The sequence below is a fragment of the Ctenopharyngodon idella genome, chromosome 5 (assembly GCF_019924925.1).
Source record: "Ctenopharyngodon idella isolate HZGC_01 chromosome 5, HZGC01, whole genome shotgun sequence".
Lineage (NCBI taxonomy): Eukaryota > Metazoa > Chordata > Actinopteri > Cypriniformes > Xenocyprididae > Ctenopharyngodon > Ctenopharyngodon idella.
The window spans coordinates 19,576,007-19,588,969 of NC_067224.1; the positions used below are offsets into that span (position 1 = coordinate 19,576,007).

Sequence of the window (12,963 nt, forward strand, 5' to 3'; positions counted from 1 at the left end):
TAGACGAACGAAGGTCTTAAGGGTGTAGAAAGAGAGTAAATTCTAAAATTAAGTGTTATATAATGTTTGTTTTTTTTTTGTTCTTTTTTTTGTGCAAGATTACTGTTAAGTGGGAGATTTAGTAGTGATTAATGTTTTGTTATGCAAATTTAGAAGAGTTTCTGGAGAGTTACCATCATGGTAGTCTCAGCCTCAGACATCATGCCCACGGACCGCTGGCTGAATGTCTAATGCATATGGCACACTTATCTGGAAACACTTCAGCAGTATCGAAGTCGTCATCTGGTTGGTTTAATTCTACAGGATGTCCAGGAGATGTGTGTGTTGCGTTCTTTAATGGTCTGCTTGGAAACAAATGCCGTGACGCCAAACCCCTTCATAGAAAAATGCCGTCATGTTTACGACTGTGACAATGAGCGCTTATCAGGATCAAATAAACACTGGATTTTCAAAAGTATGTGAAGTTTGCGGCTCCATTGTCGCAGTAAACTTGCACAACGTTCTTGAATGAATAATTTATAGATGCACGCCAGTCTGTTATTGTAGGGACATTGACTTTCATTTTCACGCCCCTAAACATTACGTGGAACAAAACGAACTCTGATTGGTTGTTTTACATGTCAGTCAAATGTCCTCTTGGGTGGTCCTTAGCCAACGAAAGCTGCGATGGAGTCCAGACCTTCTGCCGTGAGGCTACCATCATGGTGACAAGTGGTGCATGCAACTTGGTTTGAGAGCAAGTATGTTAAATGCTTTATATTCCTGCACTCATTCAGCATATTGTATACCATGCTATTGTTAACATGTTAGCAAATTAGCAAATTAGCATTGTCTGGATTAGCTTGTTATAGCTAGCTAAGTTTACACTAATAAAAATGTTCACATTGAGGCTACCTGAAAAGTTAAATGCATGAATTAGTGTACTCAAATATTTTAAGTTAAGAACAATTAAAATGTATGAGTACAAAATAAAAATCTGCCTGTTCTGCATACTTAAACTTTGAATTTCTTAACTTAAAAATTTTGAGGCAACTGATTGCTTCAAATTTTTTGAGTTTTGCCAACTTATTTGGGTTTACAGTGCACCAAAACATAACATCAATATTTCAGCCTAATTAAGCAATATTTGCTTCCTCATTCCTGGAAATGTCAACTCACGGTGCCTTCAATCAAAGCTTCTCTTCAAGATGGTTTAGGAGGTGCTTCCGAGAAATCACAATAAAAAGAGAAAAAAGAGAAGCTGGAGTAGTGAAACTGAGGGGAAACCCCTGATCCTAGAGTATTTAAATGAGCTCTGAAGGCCTTCGGTCATAATCTCACTGACACAGACAAGCACAGTTCATCAAGAACAAGAAGACGATGAAGACTATTGCAGCTTTTGTTCTTCTTGCCTGCCTGATCGCTGTAGGAGTGAAAGGTGAGTTTGATTTAGTTATAGATCAAGATCATTCAGCATATCTTGTATCTTTGGTTATGGTTATGTTCTGCAGCTAATAGGCTATAATCAAATATCTTTTCCAGGGCAGGACAAGTCTTCGAAGGGCAGGTGCTTCTGTGCAGACAAAGGTGCAAACATGGTTTTAGTGAAGAACATTGAGAAGGTTGAAATCATCCCTCCAAGTCCATCTTGTCGCAAACATGAGATTATGTAAGCATAGCCTACATTTGTATACTTTAATTTATTTAAATATTCATCAACTCTACAAACTATCTTGAGTAAGTTTTAACTCACTGCTTTTGTTGTTTCACAGTGTCACTCTGAAGAATGGTGCAGGACGGAAATGCATGAATCCAGAGTCAAAATTCACTCAAAATATCATAAAGGCTCTTGAGAAGAGGTGAGAATATCTGCTTTAAGTTTATTTACTTATCCTTCACATATTCAATACAAAGACACAAAATCCTCTGGCAAACTGAGACACATGGCAATTAATTAAATGAATTAATACAATTATATTCAATTAACTTTTTCTGATTTTACAGGAGCCAGCAGTCTGTGCACCACAGTACAACTGTCACTGCGCCACAGAAGAACATCCTGACATCAACGTCATCAGCACCAACATCCTTCAAATGACTTCATAGACTTAAAATAAATAAATCTAATAATTAAAACATTTCCTAATGCATAAGCTGATTAAATTATTATTATTATTATTATTATTATTATTATTATTATTATTATTAATCTGAGCGTTGGGTGTGTTTTTTCTTCTCCATAAGACCACTGAACAATGTGTCATATGTACAGTCTTTTTATAATTTGATGTATGATTTTATTTCCATTGTCCACAAAGAAGTGTTAAATAAAGCTTTTTATCTATGAATTACATCTTCTGACCTCTTTCAGAGTAGTTCTTTCATTCTGAGATTCTGAGTAAAAACGCACATCATACTCCATTTATGATAAGCAATAGTTCCACTGGCATCACTAAAACATCACAAAACTCAATAAAGCTTCAAGATTATTACAACTCTAAACAGTGTTTCACAAATACATTTTAAGTGAATAGTTTAGACTAAATTGACTGGACTAAATGTTTCTGTCTCAGTTATAAGCTGCTTTATGTCTGATCTGGCTGGTAGAAAGACTTTTATCAGTGCAAACTAATGTAGATTTATTCAGTCATATTAAATTATAGTTTGACATGAATAAATAAATTTAGATAATTCTACTCGAAGCACACAGACATGTTCAGTCAGTCTGACTGTCTGACCTCTTGCCTACTTTGACCACTCTCATATTCTCCATTTAATCGTCCTGGACACGGTCTGGGAGTCGGCAGCCCCACCAAATTTTTGTTTTGTCCCTGATATCAAATAAATTCTTGCCTGAACTTCTATGCTCTTGGGTCGTTTTTACACACACACACACTGTGACACACACACACACACTACCCCTTCCACAGCTCTCCATCTCACTCATAGAATTAAAACCAAATCTACACATAAAACTACTTCCAACAGTGATCAAAAGAAGCTGTAAAATCTCCTCTTGTAAACATGGGAACTTACTCTGACTGTTGTTAGTTGCTTGTGGCAAATACTCATCACTAATTAGAGAAAAAAAATTTAACCAATGAGTCTCTCTTGAAAAGGGAGGAGAGGAGGATGTCATTCATTCTCTGCTCTATCCTGCGAACTGATCATGATTAGTCATTTGATAGCTTTTATCTTACGGTTCACGTTTCATCATGCAGAATGTTATGAAAAAGAGTGAACCGTGAGTATTGTACAAATAAACAACAAAGCAAGTGTTCATTGTTAATTTCATTGTATCATTACAGCGGGCATTGAGGCCCCATAACAACATTGCCTATAAAATACAAATATAGCCTACTGTATTAATATGCCTGAAAAAACTATGTAGTTATACCAGTTTTACACCTTTTCATTTGTGTATGTTAGCATTTCCAAATTTCAATAAATCACAGTTTTTATCAGTACAGAGACTTTTCAAATAAAACATGCAAAGTAAAGTAAATGGGTAATGAGACCGTGACCAACCTCTATTAAAGAAGTGCTGGATCTGTGTGGTTTGTGGTGACGTGACTTCAGACTTAACAAGCGGATTGTGACATATATCTGAGTGAAACAGCTTCTTGAACAAGGAAAAAAAGGTAGGTCAGGACTTGATTTTGTCCATGGGGAATTGGTTGGATGGTTGTAGTTTGCTATTGCTGTGATCTCATGTGAGTGACAGATTGATCTCACCCTCATGCCAGTAAACACGTCATCAGAGAAGAGATGATGCTGCAAGAAGAAGGGAAGTTATTTTGATTAAAGATTATGAAAATAATATAAAATAAAAAATAATGATGTGCACAGATAAATCATTATTAAAAACAGAAATTGTCGATTTCATCTGTTAATTTTAAGCCAAAACGTGTGTGAGAGTCTTCTGTCAAATATTGATTGTTTTCTGAAGAGTCAATATCTCCACAATTCCAACTGTAAAAGATGAAAACAAGTGTTAATCTATTGAGTTTGAGGAGAAATAACTCCATATCAATACAAAATATGGATCAAAACTGGCTACTTAAAATCATGGTTTAATGAATAGAAACTGCATACAGTTCATTAAATGTATGGTGCAAACAGTAACTTGTAAAATGAAACAAATGTCTCTATAATAAAAAGTAACTCTGTATATTATATTGTGCATGCATAATCACTCTATTTTCCCATAGATAAGTAGCGGTTGATGTGGCATTTCCAGATTTCACAACAAGACTTTCAGTTTGTCCTTCGTTTTCATCAGCATGATTTTGACATTCGTCAGCATGACTTCATCACAATGTCTGTTTAAGATACTATATAAAGAAAAAGGTAGTGAAAACACTTGATGTTCCAGTGAAATGAAAAGTTTTGTCTTATTCCTGATTTTGTTTGACTCAAACTATTTAATATTTCTACATACAATCACTGAATTTCATCATTAGAAAATTTTTATTATTCAAATATTTAAAAATCTGCAAACAAAACTTATTTTGCTGTGTATTTAAACTGTATATGGCATAGCCCAGACATTTTTTTTTTTTACTAAACTTATATCGTAAAGGTTTGGTTTATGCCAAGTTATCCTGAAACATTTGGCTCACCAAGTAAGCCTCATTTGAAGAACACGACCCAGGATTGCTTATAGAATAAATAAATAATAACATTTTTATCATACATTACCATGTGATGCACCTGGACACATCATCACTGATGTTTCCTGGGGTCATCGGGTGTTTCGGGTCTTTCAACAATCAGACACCCTCGCCCAGGCGACCCAGCTGGGGTTGATCAAGCCCCGGTTTGTGTCCAGGTCACACTACGCCTCCCACAGCTCTCCATAGCCTGATCCATAGCCACCTTGAAGCAACTTCCACTGCCTCTGTGGCCGACTTAATGCCCCTTCGTCTACTGGCCCCTTTGATGCCCAGCATGTTATAGGCCCTGCGGAGAGACTGGGCTGCAAACCCTCTGCATCCCACCTCAATAGGCTCACATCTTGCTTGCCAGCTGTAACTTCGGCACTCTTGCACCAGACAAACAACTCTTACACATTTATTGTCAGTATTTATGTCAGCATCTTCAAATTTCCACCGTCATGTGTGACAAATATTGTTTAGAGTGAGGACTTTTCTGAAAGAGGTTGTGAAATTATTTGACCATCTTCCACAGAAAACACGTTTTGTCCAACATCCTACTTTGTGGTTTCTTAATGCCTTTGCAAAACATAAACACCATCCACAAGCACATTAGCAAAACCAGTGGACCTCAACCACACTCTTTGATCATTATTGTCATCAGTACTGAGTCCGTGGGTAAATATTTGTATATTTCACTTTGAAAGCTTAGAAGCATTTTCATATTTTCTAAGGTTGTTAGTGACTCTAATCTTGAAAACTATAATCTTGGGGTTACATTGAAAATGTCCTTTAATGACGACCAGCAGCTAATACTCTGCCGCTGGTTGAGTCTGGTTAGGACTCTGGAAGACCTCTTTGGAAAAACTATTGCTGCTGGTTGTGGTGTTAGTGGTTATAGGGAGTGGGTGATTAAGAGTTATTACTTGATCATCAAGAAATCTGATTTCAGTGAAGAGCAGGACCTCATTAACATTTTAACTGCTAATCAGTCTGCATGGAACAAATCCCAACTTCAAAGTGTAGCTAAACTACAAGATCACCAAGATTTAATCTGTAGAAATTGTTGGGTGCTTCTTGGGTGCCTACCACTGTGTGTTTTACCTTTATTCTTTTAAGCAAAATGTCATTAGTTTGCTCATTATAGTGTTTTGCTTCATTAAAAGTTACTGTATTTTGCAAAAGATTGCGTTGATAAATAGGTTAATTGTGCAATTTCTGTTTATATGTATTAATTTGTGCACAAAATATACAAGAGATTGTGATGTGCTTAGAGAAACAGCCAATAAAAACCAAAACATAATTAACATCAGTATTTTATTAAGCAATATGTACTTCCTCATTCCTGGAAAGGTCAACTCACAGTGCCTTAAATCAAAGCTTCTCTTCAAGATAGTTTAGGAGGTGCTTCCGAGAAATCACAATAAAAAGAGAAAAAGGAGAGGAAGCTGGAGTAGTGAAACCAAAAAACAAACAAACAAACAAACAAACAAAAAAACAAGAACAAAAACTGTGAAACTGAGGGGAAACCCCTGATCCTAGAGTATTTAAATGAGCTCTGAAGGCCTTCGGTCATAATCTCACTGACACAGACAAGCACAGTTCATCAAGAACAAGAAGACGATGAAGACTATTGCAGCTTTTGTTCTTCTTGCCTGCCTGATCGCTGTAGGAGTGAAAGGTGAGTTTGATTTAGTTATAGATCAAGATCATTCATCATATCTTGTATCTTTGGTTATGGTTATGTTCTGCAGCTAATAGACTATAATCAAATATCTTTTCCAGCGCAGGGCAGGTCTTCGAAGGGCAGGTGCTTCTGTGCAGACAAAGGTGCAAACATGGTTTTAGTGAAGAACATTGAGAAGGTTGAAATCCTCCCTCCAAGTCCATCTTGTCGCAAACATGAGATTATGTAAGCATAGCCTACATTTGTATACTTTAATTTATTTAAATATTCATCAGCTCTACAAACTATCCTGAGTAAGTTTCAACTCACTGCTTTTGTTGTTTCACAGTGTCACTCTGAAGAATGGTGCAGGACGGAAATGCATGAATCCAGAGTCAAAATTCACTCAAAATATCATAAAGGCTCTTGAGAAGAGGTGAGAATATCTGCTTTAAGTTTATTTACTTATCCTTCACATATTCAATACAAAGACACGAACTCCTCTGGCAAACTGAGACACATGGCAATTAATTAAATTAACTAATAAAGTTATATTCAATTAACTTTTTCTGATTTTACAGGAGCCAGCAGTCTGTGCACCACAGTACAACTGTCACTGCGCCACAGAAGAACATCCTGACATCAACGTCATCAGCACCAACATCCTTCAAATGACTTCATAGACTTCAAATAAATAAATCTAATAATTAAAACATTTCCTAATGCATAAGCTGATTAAATTATTATTATTAATCTGAGCGTTGGGTGTGTTTTTTCTTCTCCATAAGACCACTGAACAATGTGTCATATGTACAGTCTTTTTATAATTTGATGTATGATTTTATTTTCATTGTCCACAAAGAAGTGTTAAATAAAGCTTTTTATCTATGAATTACATCTTCTGACCTCTTTCAGAGTAGTTCTTTCATTCTGAGATTCTGAGTAAAAACGCACATCATACTCCATTTATGATAAGCAATAGTTCCACTGGCATCACTAAAACATCACAAAACTCAATAAAGCTTCAAGATTATTACAACTCTAAACAGTGTTTCACAAATACATTTTAAGTGAATAGTTTAGACTAAATTGACTGGACAAAAATGTTTCTGTCTCAGTTATAAGCTGCTTTATGTCTGATCTGGCTGGTAGAAAGACTTTTATCAGTGCAAACTAATGTAGATTTATTCAGTCATATTAAATTATAGTTTGACATGAATAAATAAATTTAGATAATTCTACTCGAAGCACACAGACATTTTTTGTTTTGTCCCTGATATTTTTGTTTTGTGCCTGATATCAAATAAATTCTTGCCTGAACTTCTCTGCTCTTTGGTCATTTTTACACACACTGTGGCACACACACACACACACATACACAAACATACAGTACACGTACATAAAGCTACATAAATACTATATAGCAAATCTCAACTGGCTGTTTTTTTTTTATTTTATTTTTTATTTCTCTTAATATAAAGTTGGATATATAAGCATATTCAGCTTTATCTGTATACATACAGTTTTATCTTACGGTTCACGTTTCATCATGCAGAATGTTATGAAAAAGAGTGAACCGTGAGTATTGTACAAATAAACAACAAAGCAAGTGTTCATTGTTAATTTCATTGTATCATTACACCGGGCATTGAGGCCCCATAACAACATTGCCTATAAAATACAAATATAGCCTACTGTATTAATATGCCTGAAAAAACTATAGTTATACCAGTTTTACACCAGTTTTTTTTTTTCTTTTTTTTCCCACATTGATGTAATTTGTGTATGTTAGCATTTCCAAATTTCAATAAATCACTGTTTTTATCAGTACAGAGACTTTTCAAATAAAACATCCAATGTAAAGTAAAGGGGTAATGAGACCGTGACCACAACCTCTATTAAAGAAGCACTGGGTCTGTGTGGTTTGTGGCATTCATCACCACACTGCGATTCAGTTATCAGCACGAGGCCACAAGCTGATGTTCAGAACAACAGCACAATGTAGTTCTATAAATAAAAAAGAAGTATATTTCAAGTTCTTTTTATTAAGTATACTTAAGTAAAGTTCAAGTATATTTTTAAGTATACTAGTAAGTATACTAATATCAATGTAGTAGTATATTTGAAAATGCGACTTGAGACTAAATTGTCCCACATTTTAATATATATATATATATATATATATACTTTTAAGTATACTTTAAGTGTAACAGTAGTACACTTTGAGTACACAGCTACATTTTTCATTTGTACTGCAACTACGTATACTATAAGTGAACTTATAGGAACTTACAGTTTATGAAAGTATTAATATACTCTCAGTAACTAGTAGTTTTATACTGAAAGTATACTTGTAAGTTTTCTTTTAGTGAACTTAACATCATACTTTCAGTTTACTATATATATTATTTTTGCACTCTAGGTATGAATACTATGTTGCTATTTAGGTATTAATTTGTACACTTGAAATATACCTTTAACTGTACTTCAACTCTTTCCCCACCGGCATTTTTTTAAAAAGTTGTCAGCCAGCGGCAGCATTTTTGATCATTTTCACAAAACTTTCATGGTCCCCAGAATATTTTGTTGTATGAATATCTGAACATACAATATCAAAATCAGAAAAGAAAAAAAAAAATCTAGCTTCATTCTGTCACAGTAGGTCTCAAACACCAGGCGAAACAAAGAAGAGTAGGTGAATACAGGCTTTAATGATAACACGTAGGAATAACACAACCATACAAGGACAAGAACGGACCAGGAATGAGGATGAACACAGGGCTTAAATACATGTAGCAAACAAAGGGAACTTAAAGAGATAATTAGACACAGGTGAATCAAATGAACTAATGAAACAGAATGGGGAAAACTAGGTCACAGGGGAAGCACAGAAACATGATTTGTAACACATGCATTCTTTTTTTTTTTAATCAACACTTGAATGTGGGTAAGTTTCATTAAGAAAAAGCAACATTTTGAACAAAAAGCTGAGAAAATTGTGTTTTTGTCAAAGACTATATCCGGATCAGATTCAGAGTGATGATCAAAAAGATGGAGTAGATTGAGTCCATCAACACCCTCAAAGCTTCATAGTCGTTACCTCTTCATGGGTTCGACATTTCATTCTGTAACGTTATGCAGTTTTGATTTATATGCTGTTTCTGCTTCTTCTTCACCTGTGTTTTGATCCGGAGATTCTGTACTCTTTCAGAAGATGTGTAATAGGACCCCTTACCGTATAACAGTGACAACATGGATTGCCGAAAATTTCTCTCAATGGCGGGGAAAGAGTAAAGTAGATTTGAAGTATTGATAAATTTCTATATACACTACCAGTGGACTACACAAAAATTCACATACTCAGAATTAGGAACATATCTGCTTTCTTTATAAATCAATATTTTCAAACAATGTAAGTTTATAAGTAAAACTATGTGAAAAAAGTATTTAATAGGCTACTCAATCAAAAGAGTGGATATGAAAAAGAATTATACTTTTAAGTATAACTCAATCAAAAGATACAAGTATAGGCCAAATATACCTAGACATTTCTGTCAGTATAAGTCAAGTATACGTAAGTGTAATTTTATGTAGCCTATATTTCTGAGAAGTACATAAAAAGTAGACTGAAAGTATACTTTCTTATTTTTAGTTTATAGTAAGTATACTAATAGCTGTCACAGACACGCCAGGCTCCAACACCGTCCAATCACAGCGCACTCCCTCACCAGAGTACTGATCACACGCACCTGCACTCAATCAGCACGCCAATCAGTCACCACATAAAAGACACTCATACACCTTCAGTCACTGTCCGGTCTCATTCGTATCTAGACTTACCTTCATGCTTACCTCAAGGACTCCAGTCGATCTACTTACCGGTCTCCAGCGTCTCCAAGTCTCCTCCTGTGTTCCCAGTCCGTGTGTGAGTGTCTACCGTCTCCAGTGTCACATTTCTCCACCATCACCCAGGATCTTCACCACTACAAACACAAAGGACAGTATCACTCATCTATCACTCATCATTCACTCTAAGATCAACTACGTACTCACCTGCACTTCTGTATTCTCTGCTGTGTGTCTAATAAACATCATTAACTGTTATCTTCAGTCTCCGACCCTTCTGTATTGTAAAAATAGCACACTTGAATAAACTTTTTTGTAAGGGAAGTCACGATGTAAAGAATACTGTTTCCGAGTCCAAGCCTCTAATTGTTTCCATTAAGAATATTATCTTAACATATCACAGATTTAAAAAAGCTTTAAAAACTCATGGTGTACAGCTGTAGTCTCCAGGCTCATGGTATCCCAGGCATCACTATTTTATTTATAAAAGATGAATAACTGTCTGGCCATCTGAGATTTCAGTATGGAGATAAACATTAGGATCATGATCTTTCGGTAGTATTACATCACATCATGAGTGCATATTAGCACTGTTTATTGTTTGATAGAGAAGAGATGATGCTGCAAGAAGAAGGGAAGTTATTTTGGTAACACTTTAGAATACTGATCCTTCATTAATGAATAACTACACAGGAACAAATGAGTAATGCATTATTAACACTCTAGTAACTATTAACAAGAAACTCTGATTAATGAATTAGTAAGTAATAGCGCTCAGTTGAAGGTGGTAGTTCACTATTAGCTAATCATTAACTACTGTTTTTTCATACCTCCCAGTTAACTACTAAGAACTACTAGAGGTTCATAATTAACATGAACGATATATAATTAATTCTAAAGTAAAGATCATGGTAACCCAGTAGTAATGACTGAAGTATTACCAAATCCTTCAGAAGGAATTACTAATTATTTGGATCAGTATTTTAAAGTGAGAAACATGATAACTCTCTAGTAACTACTGGAGTCATTGTAAGCTTTTGAGGCAATCAGCAGCTAATACTCTGCCGCTAGTTGAGTCTGGTTAGGACTCTGGAAGACCTCTTTGGAAAAACTATTGCTGCTGGTTATGGTGTTAGTGGTTATAGGGAGTGGGTGATTAAGAGTTATTACTTGATCATCAAGAAATCTGATTTCAATGAAGAGCAGGACCTCATTAACATTTTAACTGCTAATCAGTCTGCATGGAACAAATCCCAACTTCAAAGTGTAGCTAAACTACAAGATCACCAAGATTTAATCCGTAGAAATTGTTGGGTGCTTCTTGGGTGCCTACCACTGTGTGTTTTAACTTTACTCTTTTAAACAAAATGTCATTAGTTTGCTCATTATAGTGTTTTGCTTCATTAAAAGTTACTGTATTTTGCAAAAGATTGCGTTGATAAATAGGTTAATTGTGCAATTTCTGTTTATATGTATTGCTACCTTAATGTGCTTCCGAGAAATCACAATAAAAAGAGAAAAAGGAGAAGCTGGAGTAGTGAAACTGAGGGGAAACCCCTGATCCTAGAGTATTTAAATGAGCTCTGAAGGCCTTCGGTCATAATCTCACTGACACAGACAAGCACAGTTCATCAAGAACAAGAAGACGATGAAGACTATTGCAGCTTTTGTTCTTCTTGCCTGCCTGATCGCTGTAGGAGTGAAAGGTGAGTTTGATTTAGTTATAGATCAAGATCATTCAGCATATCTTGTATCTTTGGTTATGGTTATGTTCTGCAGCTAATAGGCTATAATCAAATATCTTTTCCAGCGCAGGGCAGGTCTTCGAAGGGCAGGTGCTTCTGTGCAGACAAAGGTGCAAACATGGTTTTAGTGAAGAACATTGAGAAGGTTGAAATCCTCCCTCCAAGTCCATCTTGTCGCAAACATGAGATTATGTAAGCTTGGCCTACATTTGTATACTTTAATTTATTTAAATATTCATCAGCTCTACAAACTATCTGGAGTAAGTTTTAACTCACTGCTTTTGTTGTTTCACAGTGTCACTCTGAAGAATGGTGCAGGACGGAAATGCATGAATCCAGAGTCAAAATTCACTCAAAATATCATAAAGGCTCTTGAGAAGAGGTGAGAATATCTGCTTTAAGTTTATTTACTTATCCTTCACATATTCAATACAAAGACACAAAATCCTCTGGCAAACTGAGACACATGGCAATTAATTAAATGAATTAATACAATTATATTCAATTAACTTTTTCTGATTTTACAGGAGCCAGCAGTCTGTGCACCACAGTACAACTGTCACTGCGCCACAGAAGAACATCCTGACATCAACGTCATCAGCACCAACATCCTTCAAATGACTTCATAGACTTCAAATTAATAAATCTAATAATTAAAACATTTCCTAATGCATAAGCTGATTAAATTATTATTATTATTATTATTATTATTATTAATCTGAGCGTTGGGTGTGTTTTTTCTTCTCCATAAGACCACTGAACAATGTGTCATATGTACAGTCTTTTTATAATTTGATGTATGATTTTATTTTCATTGTCCACAAAGAAGTGTTAAATAAAGCTTTTTATCTATGAATTACATCTTCTGACCTCTTTCAGAGTAGTTCTTTCATTCTGAGATTCTGAGTAAAAACGCACATCATACTCCATTTATGATAAGCAATAGTTCCACTGGCATCACTAAAACATCACAAAACTCAATAAAGCTTCAAGATTATTACAACTCTAAACAGTGTTTCACAAATACATTTTAAGTGAATAGTTTAGACTAAATTGACTGGACTAAATGTTT

General features: G+C 35.1%; 1 long non-coding RNA gene across 3 annotated transcripts; it reads left to right on the forward strand.

The window, feature by feature from the left end:
* Positions 1-1,249: 1,249 nt before the first annotated feature.
* Positions 1,250-12,454, forward strand: LOC127512801 (uncharacterized). Of its 3 annotated transcripts, none has more exons than XR_007930262.1 (4): positions 1,250-1,417; positions 6,420-6,546; positions 6,650-6,736; positions 12,419-12,454. It is a non-coding gene; the product is annotated as an uncharacterized LOC127512801 (long non-coding RNA). The 3 variants fall into 3 exon arrangements; XR_007930263.1 differs by lacking the exon at positions 6,650-6,736 and adding an exon at positions 12,187-12,273; XR_007930261.1 differs by lacking the exon at positions 12,419-12,454 and adding an exon at positions 6,882-6,917.
* The last annotated feature ends 509 nt before the right edge of the window (positions 12,455-12,963 follow it).